This window comes from Metopolophium dirhodum, chromosome 8 (assembly GCF_019925205.1).
Source record: "Metopolophium dirhodum isolate CAU chromosome 8, ASM1992520v1, whole genome shotgun sequence".
In the NCBI taxonomy this organism is placed as follows: domain Eukaryota; kingdom Metazoa; phylum Arthropoda; class Insecta; order Hemiptera; family Aphididae; genus Metopolophium; species Metopolophium dirhodum.
In genome coordinates, this window is record NC_083567.1 from 33,135,161 (window position 1) to 33,149,911 (window position 14,751).

Consider the following 14,751-nt stretch of genomic DNA (forward strand, 5'->3'; position numbering starts at 1 on the left):
TGTTCTAAAGCGTCGGAATATCGAAAAAAAAAAATTAGGAAAAAACTGGAATTTTAACACTAAATTAGTTTTTACAAAATCGATTTTGTTTTTTTTGGTCACTAAAAAAAAAAATAACCTTTGATTTCTGATTTTTTTATCAATTAGCATTTTATATAATCTATACAATTTTCAAAATATTTTGAATATTTTTGAGCTATTTATAAACATTTGAAGTTTTGAATTTTTTGAATTTTTTTTATATAAATATCGATAAAAAGCTTTTCACTGGATTAAAAATGTTGAAAATTTAATTCAAGGTTCCTCGTAAGTTGTTATAATGGCAGTTCTAAAATATTGATACATACCTTGATCTTTTTATAAGCATTTAAAGTTCAAATTTTGGCAAAATTCATCAAAACTTATTCCATTATTTTTACATTTTACCTACATAATTATTGATTTTTTAGAAAGTACTGAATTTTACTTTAGTATGGCAATATACAACTAAATAATTACATTTTATGAATGCAGTACTTATCTCCATTAGGTATTTAATTATGTTTCTTTTTTTTTTATATTAGATAATAACATAAATTATATAATTAATTTGTATACAATTATTTTAATGTTAAGTAAATTTAAATAGAGACAATGACGTGGTTAAAAACATTTCCAGTGTACATACTGCAAGTCATTTTATTCACGATCTTAGTAAACACGCAGCATGTAAGAAGGGAAATGATGAGTAATAACTATAAAAAAATACGCAGTATATCCATTGAAAATACTGCTTTATTATATATGTAAGATAAGTAACATAAAGCATTTTTCTTAGTTTTAGACAATATAGTTTTAAAATGAATTATTGTTAGATTCTACATTTTTAAATCAAGTTTAAGGAAATTAATTATGGTTTTTAGTTTTTACTGTATTTTCCTTTAATAAAAGAAATACGTAATTGCTATTTATAGTAACATCAAATAATCTAAATTTTCAAAACTTGACTATTATTGTTTTTCTATTTTAGGGCAGTATAATATATATATATATATATATATATATATATATATATACAGGGCCGCTGCTAGGAGTATTGGTGCCCTGGGAAAAACCATGTTTTGGCGCCCTTTATCCCCCTCACCAAGTTAAAATTTAGTTTTTTAGTAAGATTAAATAAAAATATTATTATGTAGGTATTTTGTATTATCACTTTATTACACGATCATAAAATACATACTTTAAAATAATTTACTTATAATTTACTTATAAAATAGTCGACTGGGATTAATAAATAAAACAAAATAAAAATAATTTTAAATGTGATACTATTATAATTATAATTAATATTAATAATATTATAACTTCAATTTTCTAGATTTTAACTTTTCATTCACTCTTTGGGTTAAATCATTAAATCATTTTCAATTGACAAAATTGCTAACGACGAGAGTCAATCTATCATCGTGGTACGTAATAATAAGTTTTTATTAATTTAAGCTTGGAGAAACTTCGTTCGCCGGATGCTACTGTAACTGAGATCGACAACAATATTCATAAAGATATCCAAGTTTAAGGGAATATAATGTATGATATGTATAATGTGTGTGACATGTACCTATATCATAATGTGTACTAAGTACTTATTGCACACTATATTGAATTATTTATTATCATCTATTTAGGTAATATAACATATTATAACTTAAACAGTGGTCGAAAATTCGAAATGGCTCAAGACACTACGGTCTACGATCTTTTTTTATCATAAATAATCTTTAAAATTAAACAAATAAATACGTTTTTTCAAATTTTAGTCAAAACTGATTTTTATTTCTAATATTTTTCTGTATAGATTTAAGGTTATATAGTTAAATTTGTAATTAATACTAAAAATATGATATGTAATATAACAAAATCTACTAATATTCAAGTAAAACATTTTTTCTACTTAATTTAGCATCACTTTTTTTTAATTAAGTAATAAGAGTAAATAAAAAAAAAACTTAAGGAGTAACAGTATTCTATCCACGGGCTAAATTTAGAAATTGATCGACTCGCACATATTACACATCTACTTATTAGTTATCGACAAGATATTGTCAGAAATTACGTTTAGATATTTTAGCATATTGCTAGTTGCTACGTCCTTACTTATTATCATCAATATTGTTATTTTTCTGTGATATACGGGCAGATAGTATGGCGTAACATTTGTTATCAACGCTTATCATTTTTAGTATAGGCGAAACTGCCTATACTAAACAACACGATATAGCCGGGCCTCAATGTTATAAAACAATATTATTTTCACCGAAAAAATAAAAAACTTTCTTTTATACATATGATATTTAATTTTACAACACAAGTCTTAGGAGGGATGCGTTATTCTAGACAAAATAAGGGATGAAAAATGTAAGTACAAAAAAGTAGAGGGATTCCATTCCCCCCTCCCCCCTCACTTCGACCACTGAACTTAAGTTATAACTTATAAGTAACAGAATTTAAAGGTTGTTGCTGTTGATAATATAAGGGAGTGTGATGAATTATTGGTTTATCGTGCTATCGAATATCGATGGATTTGGACATTCGTGCCGTGTATATAGGTAATGCAATTTTCCAATGACGGTTTTATGTAGGTACTTAGCGTGTGTACAGTGTACAGGTTTACGTTCCTCCAGTAAATTTATGTATACGACGCGGAGTGGCCGGTATTAATCACGCTGAGTGGTGAAATTTCTCATTTAACTAGTTAAGGTACATTTAGTATAATATGTACTATATGCACGTATTTTTTCTTGAAAAGTAACATTTACATTGTTGTCAAAACGAGAACAAGACCGTTTGCGGAACGTACTTTCTGGTAATCGGCATATTATTATCGACTTGTAATGATATTTTCAGAACATCGAACTTTCAAATTGATTGTATCGACCTATTCGCGTGATGGTTATTCGACTTATCCGCCCACAGAATATATCATTATTATTATTATTATTATTATTATTATTATTATTATTATTATTAGGAGATAGCAGTCAACCTAACCTAACCTAACCTATTTAGAGTGTCATCGTAATTTTATGAAGAACAAGACGTGTACTTATTATTATTGTGGCACTATATATAGAATATAGATACCAATTTTGTTGAATGACAAGCCCGTGCAAAAACTTAACATTTTTTGGTGTCGGATAAAAAACTAACGACGGGTATACACCTACGTCGTATATTATTGTCGTCGGACGTCGATACAAGTGTATACCTAAGTCACGACGATGTGCGCTTGTTTACAAGGATCACTGATCAGCTGTGTCTAGGTGGTAACAGCTGTGATAAATGTATAATATATAGGATAATATATTGTAATATATACAATTTACGAAAATCTTATTCATACGCAGGTGGTAATTCAGACATCCAGCCAAAGCACGACGCGAAATCCTTCCACCCGGGATAGTATTGTTATTATTATTATTATTACTATTATTATTATTATAGTCATACATGTAATATTATGTATATTGTGTTTTTTTTTATTATCACTTTTTTTTTTTCGTATAAATTATTATGCGATATCGAATTGACCCGAACCCGGTTCGTCCGCGTGACCTCCAAATCGGACGGCGGCGGCAGTAGCGGTAGCGATGGCGGCAGCAGGCCGCGCCGGGAGATTGATACAATAATAATATTATTTTTCGTGTGGTCAGTTTCCCAAACGTCGTTGTGCGTGTACGCAACTACGCGCGTACGTTCATGTACTACCGTCTAACACGTAGTACTGTCCGTCGTCGTTTTCAAAAGTTCCTCGACGGTTCCATCCCTCCTCGGCGACTACCCCTCAAACAGTAACAATAACAATAATAATTATACTATCGTATTCGCGGACAGTTGTAGTGCCGCGGTGTGTGCGCGTATATGCAGTGTTGGTTCTATTGTGGCGCACGTTTGGTATTTATTTTTTCCACTTTTTTTGTCGTAATTTTTTGTCTGGAGTACAGTAGTCTTGCTAGTGAAACAATCAGTTCCTGCGGTCCAGCCAGCTACCACCCTTGACTGTAATCACAGGTATACTATCGCCCGCCGATTCAATAATTATAATCTACTATAATTAACTAAATCTACTATAAATCTATTTTAATTGTTAATAAAATATATCAACCCGAACACTATAGGCACTATTTTCTCCCGATATTGTGTACAACATTGCGCACAGCGATCAAGCTCTGAAAATATCCAGAATATAGTATAAATATAAGGTATCAAAGGTTAAAGCCATCTATTTTTTTTACTCCGCATTTCTCGTTATTATTTTTGAAAAATATTCCCGACGAATATAAGTCTATAAAACTTAGTGCCAGCTTTATAGATTTATTAAATTTTAACAATGTGCATCTATTTAACTTGTCTTATAACACTGACGTATCAAATAATAAGACGACGTAATATATAGGTTTGTTTGTGTAAATATAAAGCTATTATACAGTTTGTGTATATATATCGCAGTATTGCACTATTTAATGGTATATATGTTTAAATATATCATATGTTACGAATTATTTCAGAGTTGTAAGGTTAAATTTTAATTCAGTCTCGTATATTGTTTTATCAATTATTAGGCACGCACGTGTTAATGTCTTCAGTGCAATGTTTTTGTCATAATTAATTTTTAAATAAATAATAAGATATTTTAAATTTAAGACATATTTAGTTTGAGAATTGAAACCCACTTAAAGAGATTATTTAATCATATTATATTTGTAAACATATATTTTTTACAGATTAGTTTCATTTCTTTTGATTGGTTTACGTTTTTATAGCAACTTTATATATTATGATAAGTGAAAAAAAATGAATATTTATGATAATCATCGATAACCAATGCATTTTGAAAGCAATACAAACAAGTGACAGGAACAGCGGCACTTTCGACATTTTAATTTTTAAATAATACGAAGAAATATGAAAACGAATTTTCCTTTTGAAACCGCATAGGTATACTGATACCTATGTACTAGGTGTTTTCTGAATATTTTTAATATACAGTTTGAAGAACCCTAATTATATGTAAATTGTTACTTACCCACTATTCGAATTTGATTTAATTAATACCTGTAGTTATTAGTGAAGTTATTAGAAGTGTTATAATGGTTTTATTATTTGAAAAAATAGGTAATACATAATATTATTATGATATACCTACCATATACGTATTATAGAATATATAGATGAATACACAGCGACAAATTTAAAATTGAATTGATAGTTGGTAAACCATAAGATGTGCCTCTTACAAAACTTACCCGCGAGTCGTGACACACCTACCTTTTATAAAAACTTTTTCCTGTAATATAGGCTGGGGGACCATCATTGTTGGCATTTACCCAATAAACGACCGTTAAATTCAACACCATATTGATAGGTACATGTATGAGAATTTTCTTTATTGTTATTTTTGAAATACTCTTCAAAAACTTATAGAGTAATATTTTACGAAAAATAGGTTACAAAGATTATTCCACCATTTTAAACAGTTAACATGTGACAAATATGCACACGCTGCATAATAGTATAATGTTTAATTATTATACCTAGGTATACGATCGAATAATACTGGGCTACTATTTTTTATACGTGTTTCATCTTCATGTTTATAAGACTCATGAATCATGATTATATATTTATATACCGTATAGAACAATACAGTTGTGTTAAATCATCTATAATTTAAATTTTAAGCCACTTGGATTTGTTACAGTAAGGATTTGCAATTATACCAATAGAGTTTTAAAATTGTATAAATGATTGAATGAAATTAATAACATCATACAATTGTAATTCGTGTTGTTGTTTTAAATGTAATAATGCATATAATAATATGTTGTTTAGTAAAATTTTAAACATTACCTATATTATGGCTATATCGATCATATTATTTCAATAAAAGTATCTTGTTGTATTTTTTAAATTAAATTATTTGCATAGTTTATTAGTCTACGTACGTTTATAAATTCCAATTCGTATTTAATTATTACAAAACTATAAATAGGTAACTGTATTAGTAATACGAATAACAACAATACATTAACTTAGAAAGGTGCACGTTATCTAATTAACTGTTTATGATATCTAATAATTTTATTGGGATGAGTACCACTTAAATGATTTTTATTCAATTTAAACTTTATTGGTATACAATGTTTTGTATTATTGAAATGCTAAAAAAAAATATGCATTTTCTAGCTTATTTCCACCTATTTTATTTATTATTTATTAATTTTACAATTGATTCTAATGATTGAAAAAATGAGAGCGATAAAAATAATTGGTAATATTTTATCGTTGTTAGATCATTACTATTTACATTTTAGGTCTAATTAATGATTATTTATAAAAACACGATGACGAATTGTTATATGATTTATATCGGCTACACATTGAGTAATATTATAATATATAATATATAATAATATATAATATATATTATGCAAACATTTTAAATCTTGAATCCAAAAATACAAAATTATAAATAAAATATAAAAAACAATCATTGTTATCGTTACATAGAGCTATAGGTTAGGTACCTGTATATTATGTAACTTTTTATGCACTCTTTTCAGTTTTCCATCTATGAAAAAAAAAATCGTAAAATTGTGAAACCATAGCCAATACTGCCAAACTTGATGGATTAATTAGTGAAATTCACTAAGTGAATGGCTTATTGTTATAAAAAAACTATATATTACAATGTTATAACGTATAAGTTGTTATTGGTATAATCTGATTTGTACGAAGATGCACATAAACAATAATTTAGTACAACGTAAACGTAATAAGGAACATGTAATATAATCTAATAAGTAATAGTTATTGTTGTTGGGAAATATATATATTTTTTAAACAATATACCGTCTATACAAATTAGACAGTTGTCTCTAGAGCAATTCGAATTATTATCCAGGAAAATAATTTGTTATAACTTATATAATTAATTGGCATAAGCCACTATAATAATATAATATGATTTTTCAGTGACACACTAAAATCAGTTGAGTACCTATAGTTTAACACTTCGAATTAAAACTATAGCATGAGAACTAGTTTTAATTAAACTTAGTACAGGTAGTAGGTACAAAACTCATCGATATTTATTATTCAGGTACAAGATTAAAGAAACTATAACATCAAATACTATTATTATCTTGCTGATAAATATATTTTTCCTTATCAAAAAAATATTTAAAGGCCTGGGTTATATTATATTTAAATTATTATGTATATTTTAATTTTTTTAAATTAAAATAGGCCTAACTATATGTTAAGTATAATTATTTGCTTACCTATATATTTGTTCTATTCCGGATCATCACAAATGTAAATGTATGCCGTATTGTTGTTTACAAGATAACATTCCAATATTTAACCATTTATACTGTTACTGCAGCATTAAATTAAACCTAGCTATATTAAAGCTTTATACAAAAAATATAAAATTATTTAAACTCACATATATATTTATAATTTATACATTCCACAAGGAACAACGATATTGAATAAAATATAAATACATGTTTCTGGCCGACAATAATTAGTTTATCTTCGATCGAAATGGAAGTCGATAGAGATGCTTTATTGCTTTGTAATAAAAAAAAGACATTTTGGAAGAATATAATGTTGCTTAGTAATTCAACACAGTGACGTGGTTTGATAAAAGTTGTTATGAAAGCGTGGAGAGGATGTAAAAAGAAGAACGCTTGGAGCCAGAGATTGAGCCACTATCCTTATAAATGTCAACCGTTGACAATAGAAATTAAGTTTATATACCTAGTCAAATAGGAAAAGAGAATCTAACAAAGAATAATAAACGCATTTTGTTGTCAAGGAACGTGATTACTGATTACAGATTTAAGGAATCAGGACACGGTGCTTTTCAGTTCATCGTCGTTGCATTTTCGGTCCATAAAAAACAAGATTAAAATAATAATAAAAAAAGATTTTAAGAATATATAATTTGATAATAGTGCACTTACTTTTTTTCTTCAAATATTCGTAATGGTATTACGTTTATGTTAATTATAATGCTGAACTCGATGAACTCAGATCGCTAAAATATAATTTATTTGTAAATTCTGATTCTATTTAAAATATACCCATTAATATATGTGTTTATAAGCATATAGGTACAATTTCGTAAATAACATGTGTTTAGTGACCTTTACGTGTCACCAGTTGGCAGTTAATAGTTGCAGATTGGTAACAATAGTGGGAAACCGGAAGGAAAACTTAGCAGGTTAGGCAGTACCAGGTATGTTGTTAAAAATAATGTCTGCTAATTTGAAATCCATGAATGATTTTGTTTACGTTTTTAAAATGTATTCAACCATTATTTCAGTGTGGTTTTCATTCGTTTTAATAAATCAAATATATTTTTAGTGTATAGAACTATAGAATCCATACCGTAGATATTTAAACAAGTTGAACTGGTTTTGCAGAAAATATGGCCTTCTAAGATAAAACTTTGTTTTTATCGAAGAATCATTGTAATTGTTTATATCTAGTTTTATGTACTTACCTATATTTTTAAATCCAGTCGATGACAAGTTTATCTTTCAAGTTTCATTTGCAGAGTAAGAAATGTTGTCCTTTTAGATAGAAAACGTCTTGTAAAAAGTACTTCAAAATAGTATTTTTTCGAATTTCATAGTGAGGTATTATTTTTCTAAAAAGCCTAACAATTAATTTTGATTATAATTGAGTTAAACTTTGGCTATTATATAAAATTATTTTTGATGTTAAATAGTATCAAGAACAATAATAAATAATACCAAATCCCTAGATAGACAATAGTTCGTAATTTAAATAAAACAATTGGTTATTATTTTACACAAATGGGTACTTAATCATCTTAAATTATAAATGTAATAGTATAATAAACTCTGATAGTGTTAATATTAAATATATAATAATAACATACATATTGTAGAATCCATTAGGTTTTTTTATAGGATACAAATTATCAAACTGTCAAAATATCTATTATTTGTTATTTATTCACGTATATCCTGAAATATATTTTCACAATAAGTAAATTTAATGTATCATAAATCCTTTATATTTGAAAGTTTTGAATTGCATTGAAATTCATTAACAATATTCAGTTTTTCTGAACTCTATTTTAAAAGATGAATATTCTGATATACATATGTGTAAAGGCATTCTATCTTCTTTTATCATTTAAATAATTTATATTGTGGCATACGTTTTTATAGTTAAATAATTTACAAGTCTTTTAATGCGTTATTCAATAGCTTTATGATTGAACTTTGCTCTACCATCCAACACGTTATCAATAATTTTAATACACATGTACACCCACAGTTTCATTCCTGTTCTGTATTATACCTATTATCAGCATTTTAATTAAAACACAATCTACTAAGATTGTTATTTCTTTGTGGTATTTGCTTTTATTGCGTATTACATATCTAGTGAATATCATGCAAGACAGGAAACGAATAATTTTCCTTTTTACTATAATAGTGTTTTTGGTATCGATTTATTTTGTTTGAATCAGATTATTGAGTGTCTCCTTGAACTATTTATAATGAGCTAACTTAGTTTTTTTCTTTGGTAATAAGTAGTGACTATAATGAGCAATGACATTTGCTTGATAATTATCAATTGTGTTAGAATTTGATAGTTATGGAGTAACTAATAGACTTTAATGTGCAAGAATATAAAATATAAATGCACATTTATATTCATAGTTGCATTTATGTTTTAGCCATTTAGATTTAGATAAATCTATATTATAATGCGTAGCTTAAATTAATACCTCGTTAGTATTATTAAAATGCAAAGCTTTTGTTTTTTAATTAAGATAATACAATTTTATATTATAGTATATAGCTAATGTTTTATAATTGTTATAAAATAAGTAAAATATAAATATAACTATTAGGTAAATAATAAATCATTTTATTCTTATTGTTTAACTATATTTTTGATAATATTGATATTTAATATGTACAATGTACATAAATAGTAAATTGCATACTTTTGTATGATGCAATATATTATGATACACTAGTACATTACCCATTATAATAAATTATAACACTGTATAGGAACAACAACTATTTATTAAATTAGTTTATATTGTATGATATTATATAATGTTACTAAATACTAGGAATTTTATTTAAGAATGTATGATACCTCTTAGAATATCAAAATAGATTTAGGCAGGTATATGAAATTATAAAAGAGATGCACTTATTAGGTCAGGTGTTAGTTATTATAATATTTTGAAGTCTATGAGGTACCTTAAAGGAAGCGGGCATTAGTATAAGTTATCTATAAAATTGTTCAATAATTTAAATATTTTTTAACCACGTCAATACGTTTTACACTTATACTCAATTTTATAACATCGAATTATGTTTAGTACCTAAATGATACGTATTCTTATTAAGATTATTAGGATAAAGTTATAAAATTGATGCTCTAAGTTCGGTGCAAGTAACTGTTTAAAAATGTCATTGCATATACAATACCTAATAGTAGGTATTTAAATCCTTGATTTAAAGAGATAAATAATTTGTGATTAATGACTAATGAGTATTATTATATAATTATTTGTTTATAAAAATATATATCTTTATAGAAAAGTTATGGTTTGTATTCTGTGTTATGGAAATAAAAATAACGGTACAGTAAAAGTCACGCTCATATACCTAATAATATGGTTATTAATTTAAATTTGTTTGGTTTATCAATAATAATTCAAAATATTATACTTAATGAGTATACCAAACAAGTTATTAAAATCATACCCTACTTCACATTCATCACTTATAAAGTTTCTGTACATCCAAAATCAATATTTTACATTTTGCTATAACTAGGAAAAAATTTACCGCATAAATTCAAGCCTGGGCAAGTTAATGAAAATTTTTAACTGAATTAAGTTAAGTTGATGGAAAACATTTTAAAAAGTTTAAAGATAACAGTTAACCTAATTTTTTTAACTCAGTTAAGTTTAAAGTTAGATTATGAGCATTTTCAATTAACTTATTAAGTTAAGTTAAGTTATTATTATTATTTTTTTTTTAATATCTTTATGGTTTAAAATAATAAAATCGTAAATATTATTGAACACAGGAAATATATAGCTAATATATTATGAGCATAACCCAATTAGTTTTAATTTAAAAATAACTAATTTATGGTGAAAATATTTAATAATATTATGGTCATGAGAATTGTACATTTGTGATTTGTATCTATATCAATATAATAATAAAATATCATATTACTTAGGTATTAGTTATTAGTATTTATTAATTATTATTATTTTTCATTATTCCTGTATGCCGCAGTATGGTATGGTATATTTTTATACTATATTATACAATATACCAAATGTCTATTTCTATATGTATTTAATTAAGTTATTTTTCTTGAAGAATTCTGGTTAATGGAACAATAAATAAATTTAACTATATTTCTAATTTCCTATTCTAGTAAATGGTTAGGTATGTAATATGCATCATCAATAATAATTTTTATTTTTATTATTTAATTACTTATAAATTAACTTAACTTGAATTTGATTAAAAGTAACTCGTTATTTATTAAGTTTATATCAATTAAAATAAGTTAAGTTAAAAATTAAGTTGATGAAAATTAATTTAAAAAAAGTTAAGTTAAAAAGTTAAAATTAACTTAACTTTAACTTTTTAACTCGTTTATGCCCAGGCTTGCATAAATCTACAGAAAGCATAAATATTTATGGTTGGCTGTGATTTACGAAACCTCATTATACGATAAATAGTAGATTGCTGAATAAGTAGGTACTGCAGATTTCTGAACCAGAATTTAATTTCTACATTGTTCACGATAAATATTAATTTTAGTTTGATTCTGCGTTATAGTTTATAAGTTTTCCGAGCGATAGTAATTCGCGCGATTTAAGAACTTAAAATTTGCGCCACCTACAGATGGGTACAATTATATATAATATGTATTTTGTGACTTTTCTTACCCATTTAAATGATAATTTGTGAATTTTTACCTTATACAAATGGTAATCAGCTCCACCATAAGTAATTGTGGAGTTAGGTACATTGTCCGTCATTTTCATTTACCATATAAATATTTTCTACGAAAGTAAAATATATTTTAGCAGTTCTTGTTTATACATTACAGTCTAGTTTACAACACTATCGTACTAAGCCGTTTTTAGCTCTGCGAATTTTACTCTATAAATGTATAACATTAATATAATTAATTAATTTACCTCTTATGGTTTTGATAATTTGTTTAGTGTTTGAATTTGTAATTATATCCATTGGAAGATATCTAACGTAAATTCAAGGTATAATGCGTGTTTATTAATTATCATATGATTATAATTTAGTTAGATTCATTATCCAATTAAAGGAAGAGGGGATTAAACTCAATAATCCGCATATCCTCTGAACTGATACATATACTATCTGAAATTTTAATTTTTAAATAACTATATGCTAAAATGTTAAACAATAATAAAATACACAATTTTAAATGTTTGTTGCAATATTATCTGGGTATGTATAGTTTGAACGAATTTTAATGACATATGTTCAGGGTGTGGCTAACATATTATAATGGCTTTTGAGTAGGTATAATTTGTAATATCAATAATTTCCATTTCCATGATTATTTTATTAAATTAATAAATACTTTGCTATAAAAATGGATTTTTATATCAATAATACAATTAAGAATCGTTCTGATTAAAATATGTTATAATTTAATATACAAGATACAATATGTTATACTTATCAATAATAATAGAATGTATTAGGTATATTAACTAAACATTCATTTTTATCTTGTGCCAACTGTCAAGTTAGTTTTCTATTTATTATTTAAGAATTATGGATAAATACATTATTACATTTAAATAATAATGATACATTTATAATCAAATTCATCATTCAATCCCAATTCCTGGAGGAATGAGAAAATATTTTTTTTTGATGATTCTGGCCCAAGTGTTTCGAACTCTCAGATATTGTTTTTAATTTTACGGTCATGTGTGACATTTGGCGATGAGTATAATATGTTTGATGGAATGGAGGACGCCGCATGTCGCTCAAAATAGCTGAGGTTCCCTCGGTGACTTCAAGTATAAAAAAGCTTGGTGGGTAGGTAGGTACTTATAAAAACTGGATGATTTACAAATATACAGTGATTATTTAACTCGTATAAAATATGAACAATTTTGTATAGACACTGAAATTGACGGACCATTGACATTTAAGAGTGGTCTTTTGTTATGAAAGATTTTACTTTATAAAAACTATTTATCCAGAGAAAATTGTAATATATAATAGGTAGGTACTTTATTAAAAAACAACTAACTAAATAAAAATACTACAAATAATAATATAAGTATAGTGTACTATAAGACACCATTAAAAATGGTTATCGATAATAAAAAAGGCCAAGAAAAACTGGCGAAGTACAAAAATGGCCAAAGTAAAATAGGCCACATAAAATCAGTAAAACAGAAAAAATTGCCAAAAAGGAGGAGAACCAAAAAGTTGGAGGTTGACCAGGTATTCGAGTATATACTATATAATATATTATACGTATTGTAAATATAGTATAAATATAAGGCATATATATTATACGTATTGTAAACTATTTTATAAGTTTGTAACATAAAAATATGTAATAACTTTTTTAATACCTATATATTTTGATCAATATTTGTATTATGTTTTGTTATTTTTAATTATTAACAAAAAAAAAATGAAAAAAAAATGTATTATTGGACATAACCATTTTATGAAACAATTGAAAAAACACATAGATATGTAGAGGAATACTACCAATATAGAACACAATTTAAACAACAAAATTAGATACAGTTTAACTTACTGCAGTTGTATTTAAACATATTTTGTACACCACAATGTAATTATACTAAATTACGATAACTACCTATAAGTATTAGTTATTGCAATATATCTACTTGTTGGGTGCAGAAACAATGCTTCAATCTTCAACTTGGAAGTTTGATGGTGGTTTCTGGTAACAAATTGGATTTAGTTTGTAGTTTGTACTTTGTACATTTGGGACCGTAACATTACTAACAACAGTAAGTTTTCAACAAAATCGTTATTTTCAATTTTCTTACAATTCAAAAAGTAATAACCTTAGAGACTTTATATTTTCACCAAATATAAAAATTTTCGAAAAATGCCGTCTTTTTGAGTTATTTATAGACATTTTTGTCTTATTTTAGATTTTTTTTATGTAGATAACAAGATATAATATTGTTGATTAAGTCAAAAAGTTTCATAATTTAATGCGAGGTTTTTCATAAGTTGTTTTTATATAATAATTAAAAAAATATATCGAAAATACATGATTGTAATTTTTCGTATGATCGTTTGAAGTTCAAATGCTGACGAATTAATATAAATATTTATACGATAAATATTCGTTGACCAATTTTAATTATCTTGTTATATGTAATTCAAAAAGTATACCACAAGAACTTAAATTCTACCATTACTTAAATTATAATTGTCTATACACAATAACATTTAAAACATATTTAGAATAATTTTAAGCTATTATAGGAAATAGGTTCAACGAAAGTATTTACAACATTTTATGATACTTCGGTATTTTCAATTAGTATTATAAATATATAACAAAATATCCTTAGAAATAGAGACTCGTATAAGTACCGTGCCCGTTCATCAGAATCGT

At 25.8% G+C, this 14,751-nt stretch overlaps 1 protein-coding gene across 2 annotated transcripts in view; it reads left to right on the plus strand.

Moving 5' to 3' along the window:
• Positions 1-3,666: 3,666 nt before the first annotated feature.
• Positions 3,667-14,751, plus strand: part of LOC132951305 (adipokinetic hormone/corazonin-related peptide receptor variant I-like) — a 97,314-nt gene continuing 86,229 nt past the window's right edge. The window contains exon 1 of one of the 2 annotated variants that reach the window (XM_061023126.1): positions 3,667-4,047. The gene's annotated coding sequence lies outside the window, so the exon portion shown is untranslated. The remainder of the gene's footprint in view (positions 4,048-14,751) is intronic. The other variant, XM_061023128.1, reaches the window with a different exon arrangement.